We start from the raw sequence: 17,771 nt of genomic DNA, 5'->3' as shown, positions 1-17,771 counted from the left end.
CCTTAGTCCCTTCAGGTGCTGCCGCCAGGTGTTTACCTGACTGCGGGACCACCCTGGTCCTGGCTCAGGAGCAAGTAATGAAAACACAGTCGGCCCACTGCCCACTCCAGACTGGCCTCTCACCACCGCTGTGAAGGAGGGGTAGCTCCTTCTCCTTCTCCTTCCTCCTGGGCCTGTTCTACAGGCATGCCAGAAACCCTCCGAGAATCAGTGTGCCATGTGATGGAGGGGGCAGGGGGACAGGCAAGGGCCGGCTGCCTTCCCTGCCTGTAACCCTACACTACCAGAGCCTCCACAGGCTGTGTCTATTCCCTGAAGTTGGTAGAAATAGGGGAGGGTTGTGGGGCAGGACTGGGGGGATCCTGAGAGTCTGCATTTCTGAGAAGTTCCCATGTCGTGCTGCTGTCCGTGAACCGCGCTTTGAGTGGCTTTGAGGCTCTAGGGGGCCTCAGAGTCCCTCTAGGAGTCCATCTGTCCACTCTCCTGTTCTGTCTGCATGTGGCCCCAGAGCCTGGCTCCTTAATCCAGGAAGGCAGGTCCTTTTTCCTTGCAGCCTCCCAGGACAGCATCCAAGATCAAGGCCCAGTTCATCCCAGAGGCGCCACATTACAAACCTGGCAACTGTGCCCTGCATGCCCTGTCCCTGCCGCCAGCCACCACCTCCTTCCGTCCTGGGCCGATTCTCCATCTTGGCACTGGCGGCTGCTGTGACGCCCTTGGACTAGAGCCACCCCTTGAACTCTGTGTTTTGCCAGAGTTAATTGACTTTAAAACACAAAAGCTGTGTGTGTGTAGGGGGTGCTCCCTGGGCGGGTGTGTTTAGGAAGGTTATGTCATAAAAGTGAACACAGCCTTGTCTGCAGGGGTCTCCTTGTTGTATGGTGTGTGTATATGTGTGTGTGTGTGTCTGTCCATCCTCCGGTCCTTTGGTGTTGATGTTCGGGTGTGCATGGCAGGGCCTCCAACAGCCGCGCGATGCTGTGTGTGTGTGTGTGTGTGGAATGGGGATGGAAAGGCAGGAAGGAAAGGCCAAGGCACCGGCAGCTTCATCCCTGGGCCTCCCCTTTCTCCTGCACTGGATAAACATCTTGTTTGTCCACCAGATAGTAGCCCTGAGGCTTACACTCCTCCTCCTGCCCCACTCCCTACCCCCAGGGCTCAGGACTGGCTAGACCTGCACAGGAAGTCTGGCTGAACCGTAATCCGGCATGGAAAATGCCAAGAAGGAAGGCGCCATGCCAGGCCTGTTGACGGACTGGGCGGGCAGCACCGAGACCAGATGTACCTTCATAGCTCGGAGGCTCAGACCGCAGCCTCCTCACCGCGCTGCTCCCACCTCCATGGCGCCACCCGGAGCACAATGGGGCCATTTCAGAGTAAAATCTCAGTGAAATCCGTCTGCCCAGGAGGAGTTCTCAAACTCAGCCGGGAAGGCTCTGGGGCTTCTAGCAAAGTGGAACTCTAGTGCCCCATCTTCTCTGCCAGGGTCTGTGGTGACCAGGTGGAGGGCAGGGGACACAGCAGCCTCACAGTTCGAATCCCCTCCCATCAGAGACATCTAGCAAAGGCAGGGGCAAAAGAGAGTGAGCTCCGTTGCTGGAGATGTGACCTGTTCACTTCGAGCTGCTGAGGTTACATATGTCAAACTCTTCATTCCTCTGCCTCCAGGCTGACTGAACTGCGAAGAAAACAAATGCTCCTAGTTTAAAGAGTCCTAGAAAAGTCAACTTTGCAGCTTCTCCACATCCCCAGCTCAGTCAGGACTTCCCTTCCTCTGTCTCTCATTTGGACAGTGATAATTCCTGGGCATAGCTTCTAGTTTCCATGTTTATGAACGAATAGGAGGTGGCTTTTGTCTGTTCCTGGAACAGACAGTGACTAAGGTCATGCAAGTGACAGAAGGGTGTTTTCCAAATGTTATTGGAATTGAACCCCATTCAGGGTCCCTTCCTGCCCACCCCTTGGCCCTCCCCAGCATGGAGGCCCCTAGGGCTCAAACAGGGGCCATGGGACACATCCAGGAAGATGCCAAAGCCTGTTCTCTCTCTCCCTGTCTGGGAGTCAAGACAGTTGTGTGTGTTGGCGGGTGAGGGGCAATGATCCTCTGCTTCTTGGCCTGTGGGCTGGAACATCTGGCAGCCAGCCCCAATTCTCCCCTCTCCCCTGGCCCTCTGGTGTCTTCAGTCACTGTATGCATTCCTAGTCCTGCCAGTTCCTGCTCCCTTGGTAGCCAGACATGGATCAGGGCCTGTGAGGCTGAGAAGAAACAGTGCCAAGGGGGTGGGGCTCACTCCCTGTCCTGGTTACCAAAGAGGACACAACCCCTGGTGAGGCTGTCACCCCGATAGCCTCAGAGGGCACAGCAGGACCAAGCCTCTGAGTCAGGTGAAGTCTGGAGCCCAACCAGACCTCACCTGGCAGCTCAACCCCAAGGTCTTTCCTGACTCATCGCTGAGTCTGGGTCTCCACGGTCCTTGGAGTTTGGACTGTGTTTTTGGCATTTATTGAGATTTGGTCTTGAATGTTTTTAAGACTTCCTCTGAATGCACATGGATGTCTCCCTGCATGTGTTTCTGCACGTGCACACACATAACAGAGAGAGAGAAATGCAGAGAGGGAGAGAAACGAATAGAGGCAGCAAGACAGTGGCAGGGACGCAGGGGGACATGGATACCCTAGCAGAGATCCCCGGAGAAGAAAAACTGTTTTTCCCCCTCAGACTGTATCTCTCCCCTCAGCAGGGCTGTGTCTCCCCTCAGACCAGGGCTCCCTGAGGACAGGGCTGTGTCTCCCCTCAGACTGGGGTCCCTGAGGACAGGGCTGTGTCTCCCCCTCAGACTGGGGTCCCTGAGGACGGGGCTGTGTCTCCCCCTCAGGCAGGGCCTCCCTGAGAAGCTGGCCCACTCTGGAATGAGGAACCACAAGCACTCCCTGTATGGATACCATGAGTGTGTGGTGAGCCTACTTTCCCTAAGTCTTCAGAGGCTTCTGCAGTAACGCCCAGGGAATGCTCCTTGTTTCTAGGCCGGAGTTCAGGGAAGTCCAGTCCGGGTCTCCTCATTAACAGAGACAATTTGGATGGACTCGAGGCCTGGGACTCCCCACAGGCCCGCCTGGCCCTGGCCCGCTACCTCCTGCCCTTCCTCCTCTTCCTTCCCTCTTCCCCTCCCTCTGCTGTGGGCAGAGAGGGTTGGAATCAGATCTGCAGCCCAAGGCAGCACCCAACAGAGCAGTCCTCCTCCTGGGGTGTCAGCAAACCCAACTCCCAGGCACCAGCGATGGGCGCGAGGGGCGGCCTGCCTGGCCTCCCAGGTAAACAGCCTCCCTGTGCTCACTGGACCTATGTGGATGCAGAAGGGCAGGCCCCTCCTTGCCTGTCAATGATGCCTCCTTGGAGGAGGATGAGGAAGACGGATCCAGGAATCAGGAAAGATATGGATGAGAAAGACAAGGGGTATGAAGGAAACAGAGGACAAATCATGAGAAGGATGGTATATCGGCACAGCAACTATAAAATTGGATGAAGTGGGCTTTTAATCATCTGTCTTGCCATTTTTGCTTTATCACAGGATGAACAGAACGCCCACTAGAATTTCAGTTTCTTGAAGGCTGGGCGCTAAGCTTTGTTGGCTGTTGCATCCTGTGTATCTAGATGCCTGGCACATAGTAGGTGCTCAATTAATATTTGTTGATTGAGTGACAGATCCTCAGCTGGTGTGGTTTCATGGACTTCGGCCCCTTGTATCATGTTGCTGACAGTTACCGGAGTTTCCTCTGCTCTCCACCCCTACCCGACTCACTCACCCCAGGCGCTGTGTAGGGTGGGCCTGGCGGCCATGAGACCTGCATTCCAGAGCTGACTCTGCTTCTCTCGAGGTGTGTGATTATGTAAGTCTCTGCTCCCCCGTCTCAGTTTTTCCATCTGTGAAATGAGGAGAATGGATTAGTGTAGTGTCTTTCAAAGACCTTTCCTCTAGCCGCTCAAGCAGTGGAGCCCTTTCTTCAAAAGAAATCTTAAGAGAAAGGATTAGCAGACACTAACTACTACATATAAAATAGATAAATAGCAATGCCCCACTGTACAGCACAGGGAACTATATTCAATATCTTGTAATGGCCTAGAATGAAAAAGAATATGAGAAGGAATATGTATGTATGTATGTGTATAACTGAATCACTGTGCTGTACACTAGAAATTAACACAACATTGTTCAATTTAAGAAAAATTTTTTTAAAAAGAAAAAGCTCAAAATATAGAAGAGCTGATTCTAGAAGGTCTCTAAAGGAGGAGGGGAGAGAGGAGCTGGACGCCAGTCCCCTTCCTTCGCACCCTTCTCCTCACAGGTTCCCTGGAGCCCCCTCTAGGGACCCAATAAGCCCTGCTGAGCCCAGTTTGAGAACCCCCGAAGGGCTGTTTTCTCAGAATTCTAAGATCCTGAGGAAGGAGAGAGGAGAAAGCCCAAAAGGTTGGGGCTGACCGTGTCTGCCCACAGGGCCCAGGGGAGTCAGGGTGGATTTCATCGTAACTCAGTCCCCAGGGAGGCCAGAGTGAGGGGCTCCAGTGATTCTGAGGTGGGGCCGAATGTGGGTGTTTGTGGTGGGAGATGGGGGGGCTCCTTCAGCATCAAGCCCAGCCCCAGCTCAGGAAACCCAGGAACAACCAGTTTCAGTCAAAGTTACATACCCTGAAAGCAGACAAACCTCTCTGTGGAGGAGGGAGTCTGGGAGGGTCCTGGCAGCCGGGAGCTCTGAGAAGTCTGGGGAGGTGGACCCCCTCTCCACCTCTGCAGACCTCAAGCTCCAACCTGCCAGCAGATCATCACATGGGTGCCACCGCCCCCTTGTGGTCATGCCCACAGCTGCGCTGAAACATCTGTCCCTCAGGGATGCTCCAAGTGCCTTGGAGATGAACACCCCCCAAAGGCCAGATTCTCTCAGGCTGGGGTCTGGCCTGGGGAACTCCGGGTATCTCTGCCTCTGGCTTCACTTTTTCACTCAGGCTGAGCTTCCCAGAAAACGAAACACCAAAAACCAAAGCCATGTGGTATGTTGTACCCACCTCGGGGCTGGGAATCTAAAGATGAGACTGGGGCTTGAATACTGTGGCCTCCAAAATGCTGTGTGACCTGGGGGAGTCAGATAACCTCTCTGAGCCTCTGCATACTTGTCTATAAAATGAGAATAGTAGTTCCTGCCCTGCGAGCCTAGGAGCTATTGTGAGGGTTTGTGAAACACCCTTTGCATAAAGCTCTGGGCACATACAAAGGGTCCAAAACAGAGAGTCATGGTCAAGAGGGGAGCAGAAAGGGGTGGGGCTGGGAGGGACTAGTCTAGAGAAAGCAGTGCTGGGAGGTTTGCAGGAGACAACTGTGAAAAGAAGAGCGGGAAGGAGAAACACAACCCCGGGTGCCCAGAGAGAGGCCCCAGGATTCCCTACCCCTTTGCCTTGAACAAACTCATCTTGTCTGCAGAGCTCCTTATAGCCCTCAATTCCCCCAGGAGCCTCGGCCTGTGCCTCCAGTCCTTCCTGGGGAGCCTCACACTGACCCCACAGCAGGACACTGTCATGGAGCCTCCGAGCCCTCACATTTGCTGAACAATTGATACACAGGTGCCATTGCGTTTATCCTTCCCAGCCCTGAGGTACATAGAATGAAGATGGCCTTTCCTCTAGTTTCCAATGACAGGTTCCTCATTTCCATCGGACACCACACCTTGAACATTTATATTTCTAGCAACAGTCTCTTCCATGGCAATCTAGGCTCTCTTCAAACTCTCCCAGCCACTACCATTCATTACCCAATTCCAAAGCCATGTCCACATTTTTGGGTACCTGTTGCAGCAGCACCCCAGAACCACCAGAAGCGAGGGGAGGGCCACAGATTCTCCCTCACAGCCCTCGACCCTGCCCATACGCACTCTCAGACTCATTTCTGTGGTTTTAAGCCACCAGTTCGTGGTTACCATGTTACAGAAGCCCTAGCAAATGAATACACACCATTGCATCCTCTCCCTGGTTCTGCTCCGGCCCCAGGACAGCCCCTCCCCGCATGCTCTGCCCCAACTCTCTTCTTCCATCTCTCCAGCTGCCTCCATTTCCTCCTGTGACCTCCCTCCTTGCATCTCTGCAGTGGTCCTAAATAGATTCTCAGTCCCCTCAAGGCTGCATGAGTCGGGTCCCATTGGTCTCTTGACAGTAACAATCATAGCTCGCATGTCCCGCCCTTATCATGTGGCAGGCTAGGGGTTAGACGCCTTACGTGCACTCTCTCATTGAATCCCCACATGAGGTAAGTACCAACATTATCCTAGTTTTCCAGGGGGAACTGACCTTCAGAGAGGCTAAGTAACCTGCCAAAGTCACACAGCAGGAACACTGGACCCGGGCAGGTCTCAGTGGAAAGTCCATGCTGGTAACTCCTGTACTTCCTGGCTTCCCACACGTCCTGCTTCTCTCAGAGTCATCATTTCCACTTGAATAGCCTGAGGTCTCTTCAAGTTCACAGTATCTAGAACAAGCTTGACATCCCCGCCCCAGCAACCCTCCCCTTTTACCCCACCTGCCAACACACATAGCAGTTCTTCCTGCCACTTCCTGTAATGGGCTCAGAATCCCCTGGGCTGGAGACATGGCTTCTCCCCAGCCTTGCTCCAAGGTCTCCTAGGGTTTGGAAAAGACAACGGTGATTTTTCCTCTAGGGGATCCCTGTACTTTTTTAATTTTTAAATTTTACTTACTGATTGATTTTTTAAATTTTAAAACAGTAGTATTCACTTTTTTTGGTGTACAGTTTTATGAATTTTAACACATGCCTAGATTCTTAATTTTTTATTGAGGTGTAATTGACATATAACATTATATAAGCTTCACGTGTACATGATAATTTAGTATGTATGTAAATTGCAAAATGATCACCATAGAAAGTCTAGTTAACATCTGTAACCGTACATAGTTACAAAATTTTTTTTCTTATGAGAACTTGTAAGATCTACTCTCTTAGCAACTTTCACATATGCAACACAGTTTTATTAACAATAGTCACCATGCTATACATTACATCCCCAGGACTTTATTTTATAACTGAAAGTTTGTACCTTTTGACCCCTTCACCCATGTCACCCACTCTCCACCCCCTGCCTCTGGCCACCACCAGTCTGTTCTCTGTATCTATGAGCCTGGTTTTTTTTTTGAAAAAAAATTTCCTTTTTTGGTTTTGTTTTGTTTTTAGATTCCACATATAAATGATATCATCCTTTTTTTTTCCTTCTGTAACTTATTTCACTTAGCACGATGCCCTCAAGGTCCATCTATATTGTCATAAATGGAAATTTTCCTTTTTTTAATAGTTGAATAATATTCTTTGTGTATATACCGCATTTTCTTTATCCATTCATCCATCAATAGACACTTAAGTTGTTTCCATAGCTTGGTTATTTAAATAATACTTCAATGAACATGGGGATGCATATATCTTTTCAAGTTAGTGTTTTTGTTTCCTTCAGAAAAGACGTGGTCTTGCAGGGTCTTTTGTAAGTTTTTTGAAAAACATCCACACTGCTTACTATAGTGGCTGCACCAATTTACATTCCTACCAACAGGGCATAAGGGCTCCCTTTTCACCACATCTTTGCCAGCACTTGTTGCTTCTTGTCTTTTTGACAATAGCTATTCTGACAGGTGTGAGGTGATATATCACTGTGGTTTTGATTTGCATTTCCCTGCTGATTAGTGATGTTGAGCTTTTTCTTGTTTCAACCTTTTCATGTTGGCCATCTGTATGTTTTCTTTGGAGTAATGTCTACTGAGATCCTCTGCTCATTTTTTAGTTGGATTGCTAGTTTGTTCATTTTTTGCTATTGAGTTGTATGAATTCTTTATATATTTTTGGATATTAATGTCTTATAAGGTATAAGATTTGCAAATATCTTCTCCCATTCAGTAGGTTGCCTTTTCATTTTGTTGATGGTTTCCTTTGCTGTGTGGAAGCTTTTTAGTTTGATGTAGTCCCACTTTATTTTTGCTTTTATTGCCTTGGCTTTTGGTGTCAAATCCAAAATACCCCATTATATTAATGTCAGAGAGCTTACCACTTATGGTTTTCTTCTAGGAATTTTATGGGTTCAGGTCTCCCATTCAAGCCTTTAACCCATTTTGAGATAATGTTTGTGTGTGGTATGAGATACAGTCCAGCTTTATTCTTTTGCATGTGGTTGTCCAGCTTTCCCAACACCTTTTATTGAAGAGATTGTCTTTCTTGTATATTCTTGGCCCCTTTGTTGTAAATTAATTGACCATATATAAGTGGGTTTATTTCTGGGCTCTCTACTCTGTTCTGTTGATTTTGCTCTAGGATTCTGTTTCATGATTTTATGCCGATATCGTATTATTTTGGTTACTTTTGTAGTTATTTTGATAGCTTCGTAATACAGTTTGAAATCAAGGAGTGTGATGCCTCTAATCTTTCTCAAGATTGCTTTGCCCATTTGGGGTCTTTTATGGATCCATACAAATTTTAGGATTGTTTGTTCTATTTCTAAGAAAAAATGCTGTTGGCGTTTTGATAGGGATCGCACTGAATCTGTAAATTGCTTTGGGTAGTATGGACATTTCAATCTTAATTCTTTCAACCCATGAACATGAAATATCCTTCCATTTGCTTGTGTCTTCTTCAGTTTCCTTCATCAGTGTCATGGTTTTCAGCATACAGGTCTTTTACTTCCTTGGTTAAAATTTTTTCCCAGGTATTTTATTCTTTTCGATACAATTGTAAATGGAGTTTTTTCTTAATTTCTCTTTCTGACAGTTTGTTATTAGTGTATAGAAACACTACTGTTTATTGATTTTGTATCCTGCAACTATACCGAATTCACTTATTAGATATAACAGTTTTTTTGGGTGGAGTCTTAAGGGTTTTCTGTGTATAATATCACATCATCTGCAAACAGGGACAGTTTTACTTCTCCCTTTCCAATTTGAATGCCTTTTTTTGCTTGCTTAATGCTCCAGCTAGGACTTTCAATACTATGTTGAATGAAAGTAGTGGGAGTGAGCATTCTTGTCTTGTTCCTGATCTTAGAGGAAAAGCTTTCAGCTTTTCACGGCTGTATAAGATGTTAGCTATAGGCTTGTCATAGACGGCCTTTATTATGTTGAGATGCATTCCCTCTACACCCACTTTGTTGAAAGTCTTTATCATAAATGGATATCTAATTTTGTCAAATGCTTTTCCTGTATCTATTGAAATGATCATATGAATGTCTACGTTTTGTAATCATCACCTTAAACAGGATACAGGATAATTTCAATGTCCTAAAGAACGCTCACCTCTGGAAACCACTGATCTGTTTTCAGTCCTTCATTTGTTCCCTGTGGCTGCTATAACAAATCACCACAAACTTGGTGGCTTAATGCAACAGAAACCTATTCTCTCCCAGTTCTAGAGGCCAGAAGTCCATAATCAGTATCACTGGGCTGAAATCAAGGTGCTAGCAGGGCTGCCTTCCTTCTGGAGGCTCCAGGGGAGACTCTCTGCTTCTTGCTTCTTCAAGCTTCTGATGGCTGCCAGCATCCCTTGGCTGCAGCCACATTAATCCAATCTTCAAGGCCAGCATCATCCAATCTCCCTCTGTTCCACCTTCATATAGTGTTTTAGTCTATGTGAAACCTCCTTCTGCCTCTCTTTGATTGCATTTAGGGCTCACTTGGATAATCCAGGATCATCACCCCATATCAGGAACTTTAACTTAATCACATCTGCAAAATACTTTTTTGCTGGGTGAGTTAACATTCACAGGTGCCAGGGATTAGGCGGTGGCTGGCTACCTTTTAGGAGTGCCACAGCCTAGCCTACCACATATCCCTACCATCCATTCCAGAGGTCGTATACAGTCGTGTAACCTTTTGAGACTAGCTTCTGTCACTTGGCATAATGCCTTTGAGATCCAGCCAATTTGTTGCATTCATCAATAGTTCATTCTTTTTTATTGGTGAGTAGTATTCCATCGTATGGATAGATCAGAGTTTGTTTATCTGTTCACCAGCTGAAGAACATTTGGATTATTTCCAATCTGGGTGATTATGATTGTGCTACTATAAATATCCATGGATAGGCTTTTTTTATAGAAACACACATTTTCATTTCACTAGAGAATATCTCTAGGAGTAGGATTGCTAGGTTATGTGGTAAATGTATGTGTAACTAAGAGAAAGTGACAAACCATTTTCTGGAGGAACTGTACCGTCTGGCATTCCCATCAGCAGTGCAGGAGAGTTCCAGTCGCTCCACATCCTTGCCAGCACTTGGTATTTCTAGTATTAACATTTTTAAACCATTTTAATATATAATGATATGTCATTGTGGTTTTAATTTTGTATTTTCCTAATGACTAAGAATGTTGAGCATCTTTTCGTGTGTGTGTGTTTCCTATCTGTGTATTTTCTTTGGTGAAGTGTCTGCTCAAACTATTTTGTCTGTTTTTAAAATTAGGTTGTCTTAATGTTGAGTTTTGAGGGTTCTTTATATATTCTTGATACAAGTCCTTTGTCAGATATATGGTTGCCATATATTTTCTCTCATTCTGTGGCTTAATTTTCATTCTTCTTACTTTGTCCTTACCAGAGCAAAAGTTTTAAATTTCACTGAAGGTAAATTTATCTTTTTCTTTTTGAATCATGCTTTTGGTGTCATACCTAAGAACTCTTGCCAAACTCAAAATCACAAAGATTGTCTCTTTTCTTATAAGAATTTTGTTGCTCTACATTTTATATTTGGGCCCATGGGTCATTCTAGGTTAATTTTTATATACAGTATGAGCATACAGATTGAGTTTTTTAAAAAAAATAAAATGGAGTTCCAGTTGTCCCAGCACCATTTGTTGAAAATATACCACTGAATTGTTCTTACATCTTTGTCAAAAATCAATTGATCATATTTGTGTGAGTCTCTTTTGGACTCTCTGTTTTGCTCCACTGAGCTATATGTCTATTCTTTCCCCAGTACCACACTATCTTGATTAATTTAGTTTACAGTATGTCTTAAAATAATGTAATGCAAATCCTGTGATTTTGATTTTTTCATTTCAAAATTGTTTTGGCAATTCAAATTTCTTTACCTTCCCGTATAAGTTTTGGAATCAACTTGTCTGTATCTACAAAGAATCTTGTTTGTGTCTTTCCAATTGTATATTCAAATTCATCTGGAGATAATATCAGAAGTTAACATCAGAAGTTTACAACTTGATATTCTTTTGAATGAGAGTCTTGACCCTAAATCCAGCACTACATCTCCTTATGGCCCCATGTCACTGTCTTTGGCAACACCTTGTGCAGTCACCAGGTCCTATTAATTCATTCTTCCATTAACCATCTCTTGAGTGGACTTGAGTCACCCTTCACGGTCACTGTCAAGGGTTTGCACACCAGGATCCCGACCCTTCATGATCTCACCCCAGAATGGGTGTAGTGGGTTCCTGCTGGTCCTTCCTTAGCCCACACCGCCCCTTCTGCATCTTCCTGAAAACTTCTTTACCTGGAATGCTTCACTGGCTCCACTTTGCCCACTGAACCAAGTCCAGAATCTTTAGGTTGACATTCAAGTTCCCTTTGGTCTGTCTGCTCCCTGCCTCCCAGTCTTCTCTCTTTCTCCACCTTTGAGACACCTTCTTCGTGGTTGCACTGGGAGGAGTCGCCCTTCCCTGTGAGGGCCTTAAGATTTCCCACCTGGGTGTTCTTGTACGTGCTCAGCACAACCCCCTCCCTCACAACCCTTCTCTGACTGTTCACATCCTGCCGACTGGTATATCCAACCAATGTTATTTCCTGAGCATTTCACTAAAGATGCCCTGGCAGATGGAAACACATCCTGCAGGACATGATAGGTACACAAGTAGCTGAAATGCTAGGTAATTTATGATAAATGCCAGATCATAAGGACTTGAGAATTCAGAGAAGGAAAAACAAATACTTTAAGAGATAATCAGAGAAAGCTTCCTTCAAGGCTTAAACTGAACTCAGCTTCCGCACAGAAGCAGACCTACCTTCCAGTGGCCTAAAGAACGGTGTGTGTGTGTGTGTGTGTGTGTGTGTGTGTGTGTGTGTGTGTGTGTGTGTGTGTGTGTGTTAGAGATGGGTGGGCAGGGAGCATCTAGGAACAACACTTCTAGGTTATGAAGAAAGCGTAGTGAACTCCTTGGTGACTAGTAATACGTCTTCATCTGTATAATAGGTAGCTGGCTTAATAAATAATTCTTGCTTTGTTATTCAGAGAATAGAGACTACATCCTCTCAGAATTCAAGAAATTCAGAGAAAGAAGAAAAAAAAAACCAGGCATAGCCCCCCAAAATTTTGTGAAATTAAAAGGAAAGGTATACAGGTAATCACTATTCGATTCTGAAAGGGAAAATGGTTGAAAGAGTTTCAGGAATGAAAATCTAGCCACACAATGGCCAATTACTGCTGCAGGAAGTAAAAAGAGTAAAATGTAAAGACCCTGATGTAGCTCCCTTATCTTTGCATCCCCAATACCTAGAGAAGCAGTAGAGGCGAGTATTTGACTCTCTGTATTTGCTCTTGAGTGATCAAAAAATTCGAATGGAAAATTGATTTGATTTTGGAACCCAGAAATATGCCCACGCAGGCTTATTTGGAAGAAGAGCCATACGACTTCAGCACCGCCACCTTGTGGCAGCATGGATATATTACAAGCTAAACTTCCACAAAGACCTAACTTCCTGAATGTTGAAGTGTCCCTTTACAAAGGCTAGGCTAGCACTTCCCTGCCAGGTTCTCCCCTTCTCCCCAGGGTCTCAGCTAGCAGGGCCCCGATCAAAGCTTCTAAGATGGTTCGTTTCCCAGCTGCCGCTCCTAACGTTGTTGAGGCCTTCAAACTCATTCAAATGCAAAATGGCTTTATCATTTAAGTCTCTAGAGCCCTCTCCAAAATGATTTGCCTTCCAGGCTCTAAACAAGTGTTTTTAACTTGGGATCCAAGGATGGGCTTTAGGGGATGCGTGAATTCTTTGAAATTGCCTGTCGAAGTGTGTAGACATATGCATATGTCTTTTCTTGGGGCAGGGCAGGGTGGTGTCCATATCCTCTGACCAGATTTTCAACGGGATCTGTGACTCTGAAAAGATGACAAAATCCTTGCTCTGGGGTGACCCAGGCCAAGCTGACTCTTAAAAAGAGGACAGGGACTTGCTGTCTAAATAAATGAGGCAGAGAGACAAGACATTATTGAACTACTGAACATAATGAAGGATTTGATCTCCTGCCTCTTCTCCACCTCTCCGCTCTCTACACCCCCGCCCCACCCCTCCTCTCTACCCCTACCATGGGGAGTAAGGAGGGGTTCAAACTTCACTTGCAGATGAGTGATCATCTATCCTTCCAAAGGTTTATGGAGGAAAGGAAGAATTTTATAGCTTCCTGAGGAGATACATTAATCCAAGTTAGCTTAAGGCAACAGAATCAGGCTATTCAAGATAACAGCATTAAAAAAAAAAACAAACACCCTCCTCCCCCTTATTTGTCTCCAGATCAGGTGTCTGAGCCCTGCACAGGAAGCTGACAAATGATTTAGTTATGTTTTCCGTTTGGGGAAAGCGCCTGCTTTTATCTCTCTGATTGCTTTTTTATTTGGCAACTCACAAACTTATGTTTTCCCTAATATAACTGCCTGGCCCCTCTCAGCAGTGCACGGCAATGTCAGCAGGGCTATCTTTCCATTCTCCTCTGGAGTTTAATATTGTTTAAGCAAACTAATTGGACTCGACTTCATTTTGCTGCATTTTCATGTGCTAGATAGACCTAGCAAGCCGCCATTTGGGTTCTGCTTGTTTTGTTCCTTCACAAAGTTTCACTTGTGAAGTTCCCAAGGATACGGTATTGCTCCTTCTCCCCCCTCCCTTCTTTCCTTATGTAAACATTTCTCTTCCTCCTGTATTGGGACAGCACAGCTCTCAATGAGGCGGGATTTATGGAGGTAAATAAGGCTCAGGTCACGTCCTCAGGGACAAATTTTGCACTTCCCTAGCCAGAGCTGCCAGTGAAAGTCATGAAGGTTGTTCACTGTACAAGGGTGCCCGGCCAAGCAGCCAGTGGGGGCTGAAATCCAGCTGCCACTCTGCATGCCAAGCCACGCACCCTGGAGCAGAGCTGTGCCCGTGGGGAGGAAGGGAGGCCTCTCCTTACATGCAAAAAGGCACCATATGGCCTACAAGCAGCCCTTCTTCTAGTATATAGTTGTTCCGTACTAGAATAAAATATATCGACATCCTGGATACCCAAGTAGAAGTCTAGAAACCCAGGCTTGGTCCTGAATATTCAGGACCTTCTCTCTGAGCCTCAGTTGCCCCATCTGTATAATGAGGGTGTTGGACTCAAAGATCTGTGGGGGCGCTTTCACTTCGAACACTCTAACACTATTACCCATCAAATTTAACTAAAGTGATTCCGTCCATCCATCCATCTATCCATCCATCCATCTATCCATGCCATCCATTTCAAGCATATGGACATCCAAGGGGAGGAATGGGGTTAAGGCATTGTAGGAAAGAGATGTGATCTGGTGAGACTTTTCCAGTGTAAGATAAAATTCATATCTTATGGCAAGACAAGAAAAATTTAAACATAAAAAAAAATGTTCTCTGCTCTTTGGCCTCCTCTCTCCCCCCACTGTGCACTGTGTATCTGCACTGTACGTCAACCAGACCTCCCCTATCGGCAGAAATACCTGCTCAACCATAAAGAGCAACATTCTCCAAGCATCAGCAAGACAACTCCTTAAAGATAACATTCCGTCTTGATCTAGTAAGGGGTCACCATGGTGCTTAGATCTGGATTTTGTACACTGTCAACAATACGTCATTTAACGTACAGTCCTCTTTCTCAAAAAACTGATACAACTGTGCACTGACTTCTAATGGGCGGAACAGTTCTCAGAGCTTTCTGAATTGCTGTTCCTGAGTTAGAGTCCTCAAATTTGGCTCAAATCAAAGTTTCCATTTCTTTCATAGATTGACTATTGATTAATTTCATCGACACCACCAAAGTGTACTCTCATGATCTCGAGGGCACATTTCTGCCTGTGACAATGATCCTTTTCCTCCCATCTGAGTCAAGGTATGTCCCACTCCAGGGAGTAGCCATCCTGTCATTAGAGATGCAGTCAATACAGTCAGCCATGCAGTGGGGAAAGCCTGGAGCGTGTGTGGGCTGATCCACCCTCTGGGCCGACAAGACTAAAGAACTTCTCCCTCCCAACCCCTGACCCCATGAGGGGTGATGGGTGATTTTACAATCAAAGCACCAGCAGCCCAAATGAGAGGCAACACACGATTATAAATACTGGATTGATTTGACCTTGGGCGCCTGCGGAGGGCACAGAGCCACAGCCAAGCATTAAAGGAGGAGGGTATAGGTGGGGTGCTGAGACAGGAAGTGAGAGATGGCTCTGCCAGGGGTTGGGGTAGGGAGGCCCCATCCTGGATACTAGAGCAGGCTGGCCAGGGGTTTTCTGCTCCATTGGAACTCCCTGCTTCCATCTGCCTAATTGATTTTCTCTTTCAAACCCAGCCCTCTGCCAAAGAGGATTTGCAATGGCTGGCAACAAAGACACCTAAAAGTAAACTTAAAATGAGCTGGAAAGCTTTACAGCCTCACTGTAGGGAGTCGCCATTCATTCATTCATTCATTCGGCAGTCTACTTGCGGAAATAACAGTTCTCTACATCACACCCTGCACTGTGCTGGACACTCAATTTGGCTCTTATGGTCCGGGTCATGTAGGAGTTTACAAGGTGATTGATGCTCAAGATTGTATATTAAGAAATTGCAGGAACAAGGCTTCCTGGTGTAGGGACTAAGGAAGGCCTAAGAGAGAAAAGGTCTGGCTTTTAGTCCCCACTCCCCTGCTCCTGACCTAGGTAACCTTCACTTCCTCAGCTGTAAAATGGGTGGTAGAACTAGGTCAGTGGCTTTTCAAATTTCAGTGGGCAGGTGCCTGAGATTCGCAGAGATTCAGCTCTCAAACACGTGCTCAGGAGGCTCAAGTCAGCACTTTAATAGTTCCCAGACCCCCATTCTTGGGGCGGGGTTCTGATGTCGGGGGTCTCTGGACATATTTTGAAAAACTCTGGGCTAAATATTCTAACTAAAGGTTATTCTCTGGGGGTTTTATTATTTACTTAATATTTAATATTTATCATTATAAATATTGTTTATTTAATATTTATTATTAAATTAAAACTCTAATAGCCCAGTGGTAGGCAGGGGTAATCAGACGAAAAAATAAAAGAGCCAAAGGAGATCAGGTAATTTCAGTGTGTAGGGGCTCCTTAGAGGAGCTGAGACTCAAACCATCTCCTTCAAGGTGTGTGAGGCTTGGCTGTCATGGTGGTTCCACCCTCCTTTTACTCCCCAGGGAGAGGAGATGTGCTTTTTAGCTACTGGTGACACTTTGAAGAGCAGGAATACAGCAAGCAGGACACAGACGTTTGGGGATTATTATTTGGATTCACCAGGAGAGTCATCTCTTACCATTAGGAATGGGACCAGTTTTTTGGAATTTGGAAAAGAAAAAGTATTTAAACATATTATATTTTCATAACACTTAGAAGCATGTATCGATTACCCAAACTACAGGAACTAAAACTAAAACAGGTATGTAGTAGGATAATGCTTAAGAGGTGATCTTTAGTTGAATACACACACTTTTTTGTTTCCCAACTGGAAAACTCAAGGTTGAATTGCTTGGTGAGGTTAAGGCAGGAAAGAACTTTAAAAATGGAAAGCACAAGTCTAATATTCAAAGGAAATGCATATTTCATTTTGAAGCATATGAAATGTTCCAAAAATTCCATTCAGTGACTCAGGCTGGAAGTCCTAGACAAGCCCCTGGATTGTTCTGTGTGTGACACTTGTGAAGGCAAGTGTGTATGCGAGGCAGTGCCTTTGCAGAGCTTGGAGACCACTCCTTGGATGGCAGTGGGACTGTGAGTGGTAGAAGAAAACCAGAAGGCATGTATGATTTTACCAAAAACTAAGGATCCAGAAGATGGATATCTATGAACTAGTTGAAGGACCTTTATTCCTGATGACAGTCTAGGGAATCCTCTCCTGGTCTGCAATCTGACAAGGAACATGGATGCAGGCCCCCTACGTGGCTGGCCGCAGGTTAGGAGGTGGTCCAATCCCCCAGGGTGAGATCGTGCTGGCACTCCTGGGATAGCTTCAGCTATGTCATCATGGTTGAGGGAGAGAGGATTCTAGAACTGCGTAGAGGCAATCAACAGTCACAAGTTCCCTTCTAGATCCAGATCTTCAAGAGAGAAGGATTCACTCAGGAAGCAAATCATGATTTGGGAGACAGAGTACGGACTGGCTTTGTGGGCAGGCCAGTTGTGCAGTTGCACAGAACCTGATGTTCAGACAGGCCCCAGGCTTGGTTTTATGTTCTGCTGCTGCCATCCTGAAATTCTTAATACTGTTCTCTTGGAACCTGTGTTTTGGCTTCATGAGCCCAGGACTCCAGGGGAACCATGATGTGTGGGTTTTGAGTGAGATAAGGTATAAAGCAAGGTACAAGGTACAAGGTACTCTCCAAGAGAACAAGAACAAGAACTTGCTTCAAATGTAGAAAGCAAGCAGTGATGTTCTAAGAACCATGAACGACCAAGGAACTCCAGCATACCCCTTCTTACTCGTGCTATTTCCCTGTAGTCACCAACTACTTACATCAAATTCAATGACACAGAATGAAGGGAAGATAGGG

The 17,771-nt window shown here is 45.8% G+C and overlaps 1 long non-coding RNA gene across 1 annotated transcript in view; it reads right to left on the bottom strand.

The window, feature by feature from the left end:
* LOC105083743 (uncharacterized) overlaps positions 1 to 17,771 on the bottom strand; it is a 55,121-nt gene that overhangs the window by 14,895 nt on the left and 22,455 nt on the right. Inside the window, exons 3-4 of the long non-coding RNA XR_836635.3 lie at positions 3,805 to 3,922; positions 1,286 to 1,678 (exon numbers count right to left, since the gene is read on the bottom strand). This is a non-coding gene — a long non-coding RNA (uncharacterized LOC105083743). The remainder of the gene's footprint in view (positions 1 to 1,285; positions 1,679 to 3,804; positions 3,923 to 17,771) is intronic.

Source organism: Camelus bactrianus, chromosome 20, assembly GCF_048773025.1.
Source record: "Camelus bactrianus isolate YW-2024 breed Bactrian camel chromosome 20, ASM4877302v1, whole genome shotgun sequence".
NCBI lineage: Eukaryota > Metazoa > Chordata > Mammalia > Artiodactyla > Camelidae > Camelus > Camelus bactrianus.
Note: the sequence above shows the minus strand (reverse complement) of the source record. Positions and strands in the feature narration are given on the sequence as shown.